The 12623-nt window shown below is 37.2% G+C and overlaps 1 protein-coding gene across 13 annotated transcripts in view; it reads right to left on the bottom strand.

Moving 5' to 3' along the window:
• The window catches only part of PTPRD (protein tyrosine phosphatase receptor type D), a 2314079-nt gene that overhangs the window by 1714197 nt on the left and 587259 nt on the right, over positions 1-12623 (bottom strand). For all 13 annotated transcript variants that reach the window (XM_055294262.2, XM_063609868.1, XM_063609869.1 and 10 more), the window contains exon 3: positions 7546-7618. The gene's annotated coding sequence lies outside the window, so the exon portion shown is untranslated. The remainder of the gene's footprint in view (positions 1-7545; positions 7619-12623) is intronic.

Genomic DNA, 12623 nt, shown 5'->3' with positions numbered 1-12623 from the left:
TGCAATTGATGGTGTTTCTTGAGAAACTACAAATGTACTGATGAGAAAGTGCCAGCTTTAAATAACGACCAGTCCAAGCCAACGTCAGTTAACTAAAAATTTGACTGCTCCTCATACATTTCTTTCACCATGTCCCAAAGCCAAATATTCTAAAACTGCCTTTGGCTAGCTGGAGGAGGAGAAATAGTACAAAGATTGAACAAGGAGATGGAAAGAAGCTGATGACTCCATCTTTCTTAGACTACTAGCCTACAAATGGCACAAACTTGGCAGAGAAGTCTCAACATTAAATAACCATGGGACTGGAAATAAATTGACATTGTTTAAAAGATCTGAAATGATTGTGAACATATTTTTTAGCATCTAAAAATTACTAGAAAAGTCAAGTTGCCTGCCTAAGTTTCTCAAGAGTCATGGAAAAAAACTGTTTTAATAGAGTGAGTCAAAAAAGACAAAGATAGACAAAAAATCATTTTTGCTTATCTTAGCCCACAATCTGTGCTCATCCTTTGGAGCAGTCACAGTACAGTTACAATAATAAACCTGCCATCACAAGGGGGCATTGTTTTCAATAGAGGAGCACTGTCAGTAATTGCAAACAGCAAAATCTGAACCTTCCCACAATTTCAGTGTAGTTTTCACAATAGACAATACTATGTATCATGACTTTGACACAACCATCACGGTGGGGACTGGATTCCATGTACGTTATACATTTACAAGAATTATTTCCTCAGAAAAAGGAAGTTGCGGTCTCACAAGCAAGTAAGACACGTGGTTTAGTGAGTCTCTTAAAAAAAAAAAAAAGATGTGAGAAGGATATAAAATTGCAACACAACACTAAACCTACAGTGCTTCTCAGGTGACAGAGAAATAGCTCCAATCGATTTTAACATCCCATTAAAGCCAGCCAGCAAACCAGAGAATGTATTGTCTGCAATAATAAAGCATTTCTCTAGAGAGTTGGCCTTGGTAAAATAAATAAAAAGGGGTAATTCCTTCTATTAATTCAGTTCACTCTGGCCATTGATAGGAATTAGAGTCAGATTCCTGAAAATCTTACACTTGGGGGAAATGTCTGCTATAAATAAATAGAAAGTGAAATACAATGTGAATGATTATATTATATCATATATCTGTAGGTAACCAAAATTTCCTCTTCCAGTAATTAAAATATCTGTTTAGTGAATGAATGGGAACTTTTCATCATGTTGTTAAAAATAGTGTTTGAGATAAAAGCACAGGCAATAAAGCTGGGGGGAAAGAGAGGTAGATAGAATTTGACCTTTTCCAAGCTGTCAGGGAAACAAAGATTCCCTGGTTCACAAACATGGCCCACTATCATGGAGAGATACATAGATACCTCCTTCTAACAGTATTTTGGGTTTGATAAGTTTCTGTACAAAAGTACCAAACATGATTAATATTTGGTCAAGTGTAAGCATGTCACATGTATTATAAAATATAAAAGGATAAGAGAAGAATATACATGTTCAGTCAATGTATGTGGAAGCATTTGTTATAATAATGTATGGCACATAAGGTTATTCTCCTCGATACTGCCTATTGAAAAATTTTGAGCATTGAACTTGTCATGGTTATGGCAAAAAATACATTTTTTCTAAAAATATTTATATAAATATATATGCACACATACATAATAGAAACTACTAAAGTATTAATGAAGTAAAATCATACAGATTGAAGTTTCCAGTAAAAGGCATTGAACTAAATGGTAAAATATAACAGCATTACCTCTTACTTTGATATGAATTGCCTTTTTCTCCATTAGATGAGGGTGATTATTTTGTTTTTCCTAATGGATTTTGTTTCCACTGATGATTTTTAAACATGGCTTAAAAATATATTGGATTAAATTTTTCTTATTCCTGTAATATTTCCCACCTGTCCATTGATGGGTCATATGGTTTGACTTTGTCCCCATGCAAATCTCATCTTGAATTCCCATGTGCTGTGGGAGAGACCTGGTGGGAGGTAAATGAATCACGAGGGTGGGTCTTTCTCGTGCTGTTCTTATGATAGTGAATAAGTCTCACAAGATCTGATAGTTTTTAAAACATGAAGTTTTCCTTCACAAGCGCTCTTCTTTTGTCTGCTGCCATGTGAGACACCTTCTGCCATGATTGTGAGGCCTCCCCAGCCATGTGGAACTGTAAGTCTATTAAATCTTTTTCTATTGTAAATTGCTCAGTCTTGGGGATGTCTTTATCTCCAGTGTGAAAATGGACTAATAGAGTAAATTGGTACCAGTAGAGTGGGGCGCTGCTGAAAAGATACCCAAAAATGTGGAATTGACTTTAGAACTGTGTAACAGGCAGAGGTTGCAACACTTTGGAGGGCTCAGAAGAAGACAAGAAAATGTAGAAAAGTTTGGAACTCCCTAGAGACTTGTTGCATGGCTTTGACCAAAATGCTGATAATGATATGGATAATGAAATCCAGACTGAGGTGGTCTCAGATAGAGATGAGGGACTTGTTGGGAACTGGTGCAAAGGTGACTTTTGCTATTTCTTACCAAAGAGACTGGTGGCATTTTGTCCATGCCCTAGATATTTGTGGAACTTCGAACTTGAGGGGGATGATTTAGGATATCTGGTGGAAGAAATTTCTAAGCAGTAAAGCATTCAAGAGGTGACTTGGGTCCTGTTAAAGGCATTCAGTTTTATAAGGAAAGCAAAGCATAAAAGAAAATCCCATTTTCCAAGGAGAAATTCAAGTCGGCTGCAGACATTTGCATAAGTAATGAGGATTCAAATGGCCCAGAAGCCTAGGAGATGCCAGGGTGGGGCCCTGGGTCCCTGGGCTGTGTGCAGCCTAGGGACTTGGTGCCCTGTGTCCGAGATGCTCCAATTGTGGCTGAAAGGGGCCAACATAGAGCTCCGGCCATGGCTTCAGAGGGTGCAAGCCACAAGTCTTGGCAGCTTTCATGTGGTGTTGAGCCTGTGACTACACAAAAGTCAAGAACTGGAGTTTGGGAACCTCTGCCTAGATTTCAGAGGATGTACAGAAATACCTGGATGTCCAGAAAGAAGTTTGCTGCGGGGGTGGGGTGCTCATGGAGAACCTCTGCTAGGGCAATGTGGAAGGGAAACGTGGGGTTGGAGCCCCCATACAGAGTCCCCACTGGGGCGCTGCCTAGTGGAGCTGTGAGAAGAGGGCCACCATCCTCCAGACCCCAGAATGGTAGATCCACTGACACCTTATACTGTGCACTTGGAAAAGCCACAGACACTCAATGCCAGCTTGTGAAAGCAGCGGCGAGGGAAGCTATACCCTGCAAAGCCACAGGGGCAGAGCTGCTTAAGACCATGGGAACCCATCTTTTCCATCAGCATGACCAGGATGTGAGACATGGAGTCAAATGAGATCATTTTGGAGCTGTAAGATTTGACTGCCCTGCTGGATTTTGGATTTGCATGGGGCCTGTAGCCCCTTCGTTTTGGTCAATGTCTCCCATTTGGAACGGCTGTATTTCCCCAATGCCTGTATCCCTATTGTATCTAGGAACTAACTAATTTGCTTTTGATTTTACAGGCTCATAGGCAGAAGGAACTTGCCTTGTCTCAGATGAGACTTTGGACTGTGGACTTTTGAGTTAATGCTGAAATGAGTTAAGACTTTGAGGGTCTGTTAGGAAGACATGATTGGTTTTGAAATATGAGAACATAAGATTTGGGAGGGGCCAGGGACAGAAAGATGTGGTTTGGCTGTGTCCCCACTCAAATTTCATCTTGAATTTCCATGTGTTGTGGGAGGGACCAGGTGGGAGGAAATTAATCATGGTTGCGAGTCTTTTCTGTGCTGTTTTCCTGATAGTAAATAAGTCTCACAAGATCTGATGGTTTTTTAAAAAATGGAATTTCCCTCAAAAAGCTTTCTTCTCCTGTCTATCACCATATAAGATGTGCCTTTCACCTTCTGCCATGATTGTGAGGCCTCCCCAGACATGTGGCACTGTAAGTCTCTTAAACCTCTTTCTTTTGTAAATTTCCCCAGTCTCAGGTATGTCTTTATCAGCAGCATGAAAACGGACTAACACAATGAGTTTGACAAGATTTTGTGAGTGAAGTGATAAGATAGGTGAGAAGGTGAGAAAGGAGTCAAATATATTTCTAGGTTTCTTTTGGGGAAACTGGGTAGATGACCCTTTAATTAACAGAAATGAGAAAACAAAAGAAAACGGGTTTGTGATAATATGAATTCAATTTTCACATATTGTAAGGTAAGAAGCTAATGTGCTATCAAATAGATATGTTGATTTGTTTCTCAGAAACGAGGCCTTAGGAGTACATATTGATTTGAGTGTCACGAGATAGAAATGACCCTTGAAGCTACAAGAGTAGATGAGTTCTATCATGAAAACTATAGACTGAAAAGAGAAGAAACATGAGTGACTAGACTAATGTTAACTCCTAGGAGGGATACGTCGGAGAAGGAAAGGCTCAGGGAAAGAAGGGTCAAATATATGAGGGGCCTGGTGATGGGTGAAAAAAAGACTGGATTCCACATGGAGAATCTATCCCATAGAAAAATTCCAGTTGAGAAAATCTTGGTTTTGATCAATGGTGTCCTGTGTCCTGAACGCTGCCCATGGATTATTAAGTGAAGATACAAACCAAATAATTTGTCATACTCACATCCCGCTTCATCTTCACCTTCGGACTCTATGGTTTGTCATTTTATTCACAGGCAGCCTTGAATTTTGAGTATAAAGCTGCTTAAATCTTCACTGTGTTCTGGGAAAGTAGCAAACTAACTTTTCCCTATTTTAGTGTTTGGTAGATACTATACCAAAGGCATAACACAGATACCTTTGTGAAGTGAATGACTACTCAGAAAAAACCCAATGCAAAATGCAAGAGCAAAATTGATTAATCCATCTGTGCTTGTCTGTCTGTAGACGAAAAATATGGACAAATTCCAGGGTCCAAGTATAGATAATGTAGTGCCAGGTAGTAATTTTTTTTAAGACAAGCTAAATAATATGCACCATGACTTGGTTAGGCAGAAATTGATCCCCAAAATATAGTTGAATTTAAATGAATTATCTAACAGCTGAGTGACCTGTGAAAAATGCCATAATCAATACTTTACTGGTTAATACTGTCAACTCGATTGGATTGAAGGATGCAAGTATTGATCCTGAGTGTGTCTGTGTTGGTGTTGTCAAAGGAGATTAACATTTGAGTCAGTGGGCTGGGGAAGGCAGACCCACCCTTAATCTGGCGGGCACCATGTAATTAGCTGTCAGTGAATATAAAGCCTGCAGAAAAATGTGAAAAGGCGAGACTGTCCTAGCCTCCCAGCCTACATCTTTCTCCAGTGCTGGATGCTTCTCGCCCTGGAACACTGGACTCCAAGTTCTTCAGTTGTGATACTCGGACTGGCTCTCCTCCTCCTCAAGCTTGCAGACAGCCTATTGTGGGACCTTGTGATCATGTATATTAATACTTAATAAACTCCATATATATATATATATACACACACACATATATCCTATTAGTTCTGTCCCTACTACAAATATGTCTTTAAGGATTCACAGAGTTGTGCCAGCAGAGCCTATTTTTTTATAGAGTTTACTAGATTCATAGGTCAAAGGAATTATGTAGACACAATATATCTGTATTTCAGAAAGGTATACGTATTTTTTGAAGACAAGAGATGGTGAATTGACCCCTGGATAACAGAAAATTTAAAAGGATTTTAAATTGGTTCAGCAGTATTAGGTTTTGAATGAGAAGTCCCAAATAAGTGGAATCAGGAATTAGGAATGCTTTCATATTAAAGATTTAACGAAGGCTGCCTAGTCTGGAATGTCTTGAATTTGTCACTTAACATCCTGCCTGCCTGGTTTTGGATTTGAACTGAGGGTTGATTAAATGTGAGCTACTATTGGAAGGAGTAGGAATGAGAAGATCTCGATTAATACTCAATAGTCAAAGGAAGTTATCTGATACACTGTGAAAAACAACTGTTTTATAGTGGTTCACACATGCAGAAACAACTTGGGTTAAATGGTTTCTTACTATAGCCATTTAATTTTCCTCTTTTCTCTTCATAGTATAACATCTGGTAGCCCAAAACTAAAGACATTACTAAGAAAAAAAGTAGTACGCTTATCCGTGAATAAAGGATTCTACAATACAGTGATCATAAATGATGTGTGCCAACAGATGGCAAATTGCCAAGGTATCTTTGGAGATATTCTATGGGACACGAGTTATCCTTCCCTATTATTTGGCTCTTGGATTCTCTATAACTACCTCCCTGAAATTCTTTCATTCCCTAAACTTTCCAGAACAGGAATATTCAGATAAGATCCCTGGGGACTCTTCTATGTCTCCTCAAACTCTTGATATAGTGAATTTTTTCCACATCAGCCACGTGTACAAGCTTATTTGTACGTATAAACGTAAAAACACACTTGCTACCGTGCAACATGCAGTATATCTATTCAATCTAATGCTTAGAATTAGTATTTTTGAAGAATCATTTATTGTCAAATAGAACTTCTGGAAGTTGATAAAAATCAGGAGAAGCAGAGGATTTTTAGGATTGATTGGGATTCCCAAAATTTTATTCTAATTAATTTCCGTACATGACTTTTTTGTTATATCTTTTTACATTTCAACTATATGCAATTTATATTTTTTTCTATTATTTATCTAAAAAGATAGCAGTAAATGTACATGATTTTATAGCAACGTATATGAACTTGAGTGCAGATTGAGCATTTTTAACTGATGAAGTATTCCACCGAAACCTCCACTAATCAGAAAGTGAGGGCATGAGAAGTGTTGTTGAGTCTGTAGTTTTTCACGAATTGGGAAAGTTGAAATTAACTAATGGCAACCTGGATGAGATAAATATTTTAAGGAGCATGTAAGTGTGTGTGTGTATGAGTGTGTTTCTGTACGTGTACCTACAGAAACACACTCATACACACACACACTTACATGCTCCTTAAAATATTTATGAGAGAGAGAGACAGAGAGAGAGTTGGCAAATGAGGAGTGTTGATGAGAAACATGATACCAAGAAATATTAATGCTATATCCTGGTAAGAGAGAAACAATGCATTAAAACATAATAGCTACATATTTGACTTTATGGCATAAAATTTATATATAATAAATATAGTGTATTAGCTTTTTAAAAATCATAGCTTCGGATCTCTTCGTGGACATTCACTCAACTATTGCTTGTGAGCCAAGGCGTCAATATATATAATATTCTAAAAATTAGCTATAAGTAAGCACAACTTTAAAATTAAAAATACTACCTTCCATTCCAGCACATAATTTTCATTTTATATCTGTAAGTTTTAATATCACTCCTATTACTAGAGTAATTAAAAACAAAAGTAAAATCATGTTATAATTTTTTTAAAAAAAGAATTATTCTGTAATTAGTCAAGCAATGATGTTGACATCTTTTGAATCATGCTAGTTGTACCTTACGGCCAAGTCAAAGACTGTATTAAATTGAGCATTAAAGAGAAAAATTAGAATGAGTGAGACTTACCAATGTAGAACCTCCCCCCACAAGATGATTTTATAGCTGGAGGATGAAAAGTATCAAACTCCTCAAGATTTCCCTGAAAGGAAAAGTGAGAGATAGCTTTAATTCACATTCTCTGGCAGTTGTATTATGTCACATTTAAGTCAATTGATCAGATAAAAAAGGAGAACAGGAAAAACTGCCTTGTAGATAAATGAAATTAACAAATTAGTGCTAAGAAATGATACCTTAAAATGAGAGTCTATATTATTTCTTTGATGTAAAGTATTGTAGCCTATAATATTTAAAGAATATACAGAATCTTTTAGAAGAATCAATATCATTAAAATGGCTCTACTGCCCAAAGCAATCTACAGATTAAATGCTATTCCTATTTCACTACTAATGTCATTCTTCACAGAAAAAGAAAAACTATTCTAAAATTCATACGGAAAAAAATCTTGCTCTGATATAAAAGTTCATGCTGTAGGATACTAATTTGTTGATTAACCATGAACCCACTTTTTTAATGTCAAACCATTGTCTTCAATTCACAAATAAAGTTAAAACTAAATTTATCATACCAAAATTCTTTCTTGCAATAATCTCTGATTATTTAACCTCTATTCCTTCTGCTAAATCATTTCTTCCACCTAAATTCCTGCCTTTTACTCTTTCTTCTTCTCGCATTCTGTCTCAGCTCCTGGATCTACTTTTTTTTTTTTTTTTTTTAAGAACTTTTAAGTTCAGGCGTACATGTGCAGGTTCGTTACATCAGGAAACGTGTCATAGGCGTTTGTTGTGCATATTATTTCATCACTGGGGTATTAAGCCTAATACCCATTAGTTATTTTTCCTGATCCTCTCCCTCCTCTCAACCTCTACCCTCCATTAGGCCCCAGTGTATGTTATTACCAACTATGTGTCCATGTGTTCTCATCATTTAGCTCCCACTTATAAGTGAGAACATGCAGTTTTTGGCTTTCTGTTCCTGCTTTAGTTTTCTAAGGATAACGGTCTCTGGCTGCATCCAAGTTCCTGCACAGGAAATGATTTTGTTCTTTTTTATGGCTGCATAGTATTCCAATGATATATATGTAGCACATTTTCTTTATGCAGTCTATTATTGATGGTCATTTAGGTTGATTACATGTTTTTGCTATTGTGAATAGTGCTATAATGAACATACACGTGCATGTGTCTTTATAATAGAGCAATTCATATTCCTTTGAGTATATAGTAACAGGATTGCTAGTAATAGGATTGCTGAGTCAATTTTATTTTTGTCTTAAGGTCTTTGAGTAGTCTCCACACTGTCTTCCACTGTGATTGAACTAATTTACACTACTACCAACAGTGTATAAGCATTCCTTTTTCTCCACAACCTTGCCAGCATGTATTATTTTCGACTTTTTAATAATAGCCATTTTGACTAGTGTGAGATAGTATCTCATTGTGACTTTAATTTGCATTTCTCTAATGATCAATGATGAGCTTTTCTTCAATATGGTTGTTGGCTGCATGTAGGTCTTCTTTTGAGAAGTGCCCTTTGCCCACTTTATAATGGGGTATTTTTTTTTCTTGTAAATTTGTTTATGTTCCTTATAGATACTGGATATTAGACCTTTGTCATAGGAATAGTTTGCAAAAATTTTCTCCCATTCTGTAAGTCGTCTATCTGTTGATAATTTCTTTTGCTGTGCAGAAGCTCTTTAGTTTAATTTGATCTCATTTGCTGATTTTTACTTCTGTTGCAATTGCTTTTGGCACCTTCGTCATGAAATCTTTGCCCACACCTATGTCCTGAATGATATTGCCTAGGTTATCTTCCAGGGTTTTTTATAGTTTTAGGTTTTACACTTAAGTCTTTAATTTCTGGCTCTTCTTACTTCCCTATCTAGGTTGATCCTTGGTCTACCTCTGCACACCCTCATCATTTCAGCCTTCCTTCAGTCGCACCACCCTGCTAATTAACAACTCCAGACCAATCTTACAGTCCATTTCCCCCATCCCAAATGTTATGGTGCCCAAATATGATAGCTTGAGTTCCTTATTTATGAAATTCCTTATTAGTGGTTTCCTGCTTAATAATAAAAGTTTACTTCATTAAAAAAATAGCATGAAAACATAAGTGAGTAAATGCCAACAACACAGCATGCTTCTGACACCCAACTTTGGCCCTTGTTCAGAAGCGGAAAACCTATATCTTCATTTGTTTGTGTTTAAAACTTAGGAGGCCATAGGTGAGTGTCTGTATCATGTGGTGGAACATACCTGACCAATGATCCTTTCAGATTCCCACTGGTCTGTAGGTCGAAAATAAACTTCACTCTTGGATATTCAACATTGGTATCTGGCAGTATACCCACTGATACTTATACTGCATCTCTCCCAAATAAATGCAGTAGATAGAAAGATACAAATTTAATAATTATTTTAATGAAAGTCAGAACAGGTTAGGACTGACAGTCTACATACACTAGTGGAATCTCCGCTTTCTCAGGCTTATTTTAATCCCTTTCTCCTTGATATCTAAGACATGCAAATGGTAGATTGTTGACAGGTAAATGATCATCAGTGTGTTACCCACATGCTTAATTCTCTGATGTATTTCCCTGTTAAGCCTGGATAAAGATTCTAAAGCCCATTTGCTTATTAAGCATCAAGTTTATCAGCATTTAAGCATCATACTCAGATCATAGCCCACCATAAAATGAAAACTGATCACTTAGATATCAAATCAAATAGCAGCAAGGCACACACACACACATACATCATGCACGCACACACACACACACACACACACATTTTTCCAGGATTCCACAAACAGCACAAATAATTTTTATTTTATTTTATTTCATTTTATTACATTTTTGAAACGGAATCTGGTTCTGTCACCAGGCTGGAGTGTAGTGGTGCGATCTCGGCTCGCTACAACCTCCGCCTCCTGGGTTCAAGTGATTCTCCTACCTCAGCCTCCCAAGAAGCTGGGATTACAGGCACGTGCCACCACACCCCACTAATTTTTGTATTCTTAGTAGAGACAGGGTTTCATCATGTTGTCCAGGATGATCTCGATCTCTTGACCTTGTGATCTGCCCGCCTCGGCCTCCCAAAGTGCTGAGATTACAGGCCTGAGCCAAATTTTTATTATTTATTTATTTATTTAGATAGGACCTCACTCTGTTGCTCAAGGTGAGTGCAGTGGCACGATCATGGTTTACTGCAGCTTCAATCTCCCAGGCTTAAGTGATCCTACCACCCCCGTCTCCTTGAAGTAGCTGGGACTAAAGGTATGTGCCACCATGCCTAGCTAATTTTTTAATGTTTTGTTTTGAAGAGACAGGGATTCACTATGTTGCCCAGAATGGTCTTGAACTCCTGGACTTACGCAGTCCTTCTGCCTCAGCCTCCCGAAGTGCTGGGATTACAGCACCATGCAGCACAAAATAATACTTAAAATAGAAAACCGATATGGCTTGGATCTTTGTCCCCATCCAAATCTCATATCAAACCATAATCCTCAACGTTGGAGGTGGGGCCTGGTGGGAGGTGATTGTATCATGGGGGCAGTTTCTAATGTTTTAACACCATCCCGCTCGGTGGTGTTGTAGCATGAGTGAGTAACAATGAGATCTGGTTGTTTAAAAGTGTGCAGCACCTCTCCGCACCCTTCCTCCTGTTCCGGCCATACGAAGATGCCTGCTCCAGCTTCACCTTCTGCCATGAGTAAAAGCTCCCTGAGGACTCCCCACCATGCTTCTGTATATTGTGGAAATGTAAACTTATTAAACCTCTTTTATTTATAAATTACCCAGTCTTGAGTATTTCTTTATAGCAGTGAAAAAAAACAAGCTAATTCAGAAACTGACACATTCACAAGTTCTCCATGGAAATTGACTACTAATATTTGAGAGAGGATCAATCTTCGTTTTCTCGGAAAAGATGTCATTTATCTTACATGCAAAAAGATGTTTTGTTAACCTGCAACTTTAATATCTAGAAAATAATTCCATTGAAGCTAGCTTTAAAGAGAGCTCAAATATCTCATCTTAAATGAGAAAGAAAAATGAAACAAACAAACTCTTACAGGCTTTGCATCCTACTTAGTTATTATGTTCTTCATTTTCTTTTCAGTCATGTTCTCTCAAAAAGTAGTTTAATTTCACTACCTCTATTTCCAAACCTTTTATCACACCTTGTATATGAGAGTCTATTGATATGTCTGAAATTGCCAATAACCTTCCCATTGATAATTCCACATGCAGACTTGAATTTATTTTATCTGTCACATCTAATACTTGGTTCTACTGAACATGAGTACCATTTTACAACTTATCTCCTGATTTCCATGATGCTACTTTTCTCTTGTTTTCTTCCTGTAACTCTATTTATTCCTTCTTCATTATTGATCACGTATATCTCATGATATTTCTTCTCAGGACTTCATCTTTAACATTTTGCCCTTATCATTCTATAACATCTCTCATGATGGCCTAATACAAAGCCATGGCTTGAATAATAACCTATTACTGATAAATCCCAAATATATAGCCCCCAAATTGGACATTTTTACATGAATATCCCAAAGACACCTTTGATTCGACTTGTGAAAATATCCAATTACCTTTATTCTATTCATCTGATTTTGTGTTCTCTATCTCAGTGAACAATAACAATAGATAACATTGCTTAAGCACTTATAATGTATCTTACACTTCTGATATCTTATGTAGTTACTCCACAACCTCATATTGGAGATACTAATATTATCACCATTTTGAAAACCACAGAACTGATCCTCAAAGAGGTAAAGTTACTTGCCTGAATTCACACAGCTAATAATTATTAGAGTTGGGACCTGAACAGACTGCCTGCACACTTCAACATTACACCTTGAAAATATTTGCTCAGTTGCACAGATCAGATAATTTGGTCTCACTTCATATTTGTCTTTTATTCATCTATTCTCAGAGAACTGTAACCACTTAGTTCTCTAGATCATGGGTATAAAATGTTGTATTATTATTATATCTATTCCCTCCCCTCAATCCCTATGGCCCTGACCTTGGTTTAGATCTTCACTTCTCTACCAGATTGTT

The sequence above is a fragment of the Symphalangus syndactylus genome, chromosome 9 (assembly GCF_028878055.3).
Source record: "Symphalangus syndactylus isolate Jambi chromosome 9, NHGRI_mSymSyn1-v2.1_pri, whole genome shotgun sequence".
Classification (NCBI taxonomy): Eukaryota; Metazoa; Chordata; class Mammalia; order Primates; family Hylobatidae; genus Symphalangus; species Symphalangus syndactylus.
The sequence above is the reverse complement of the archived record's forward strand: the minus strand, read 5'-3'. Positions and strand labels throughout refer to the sequence as shown.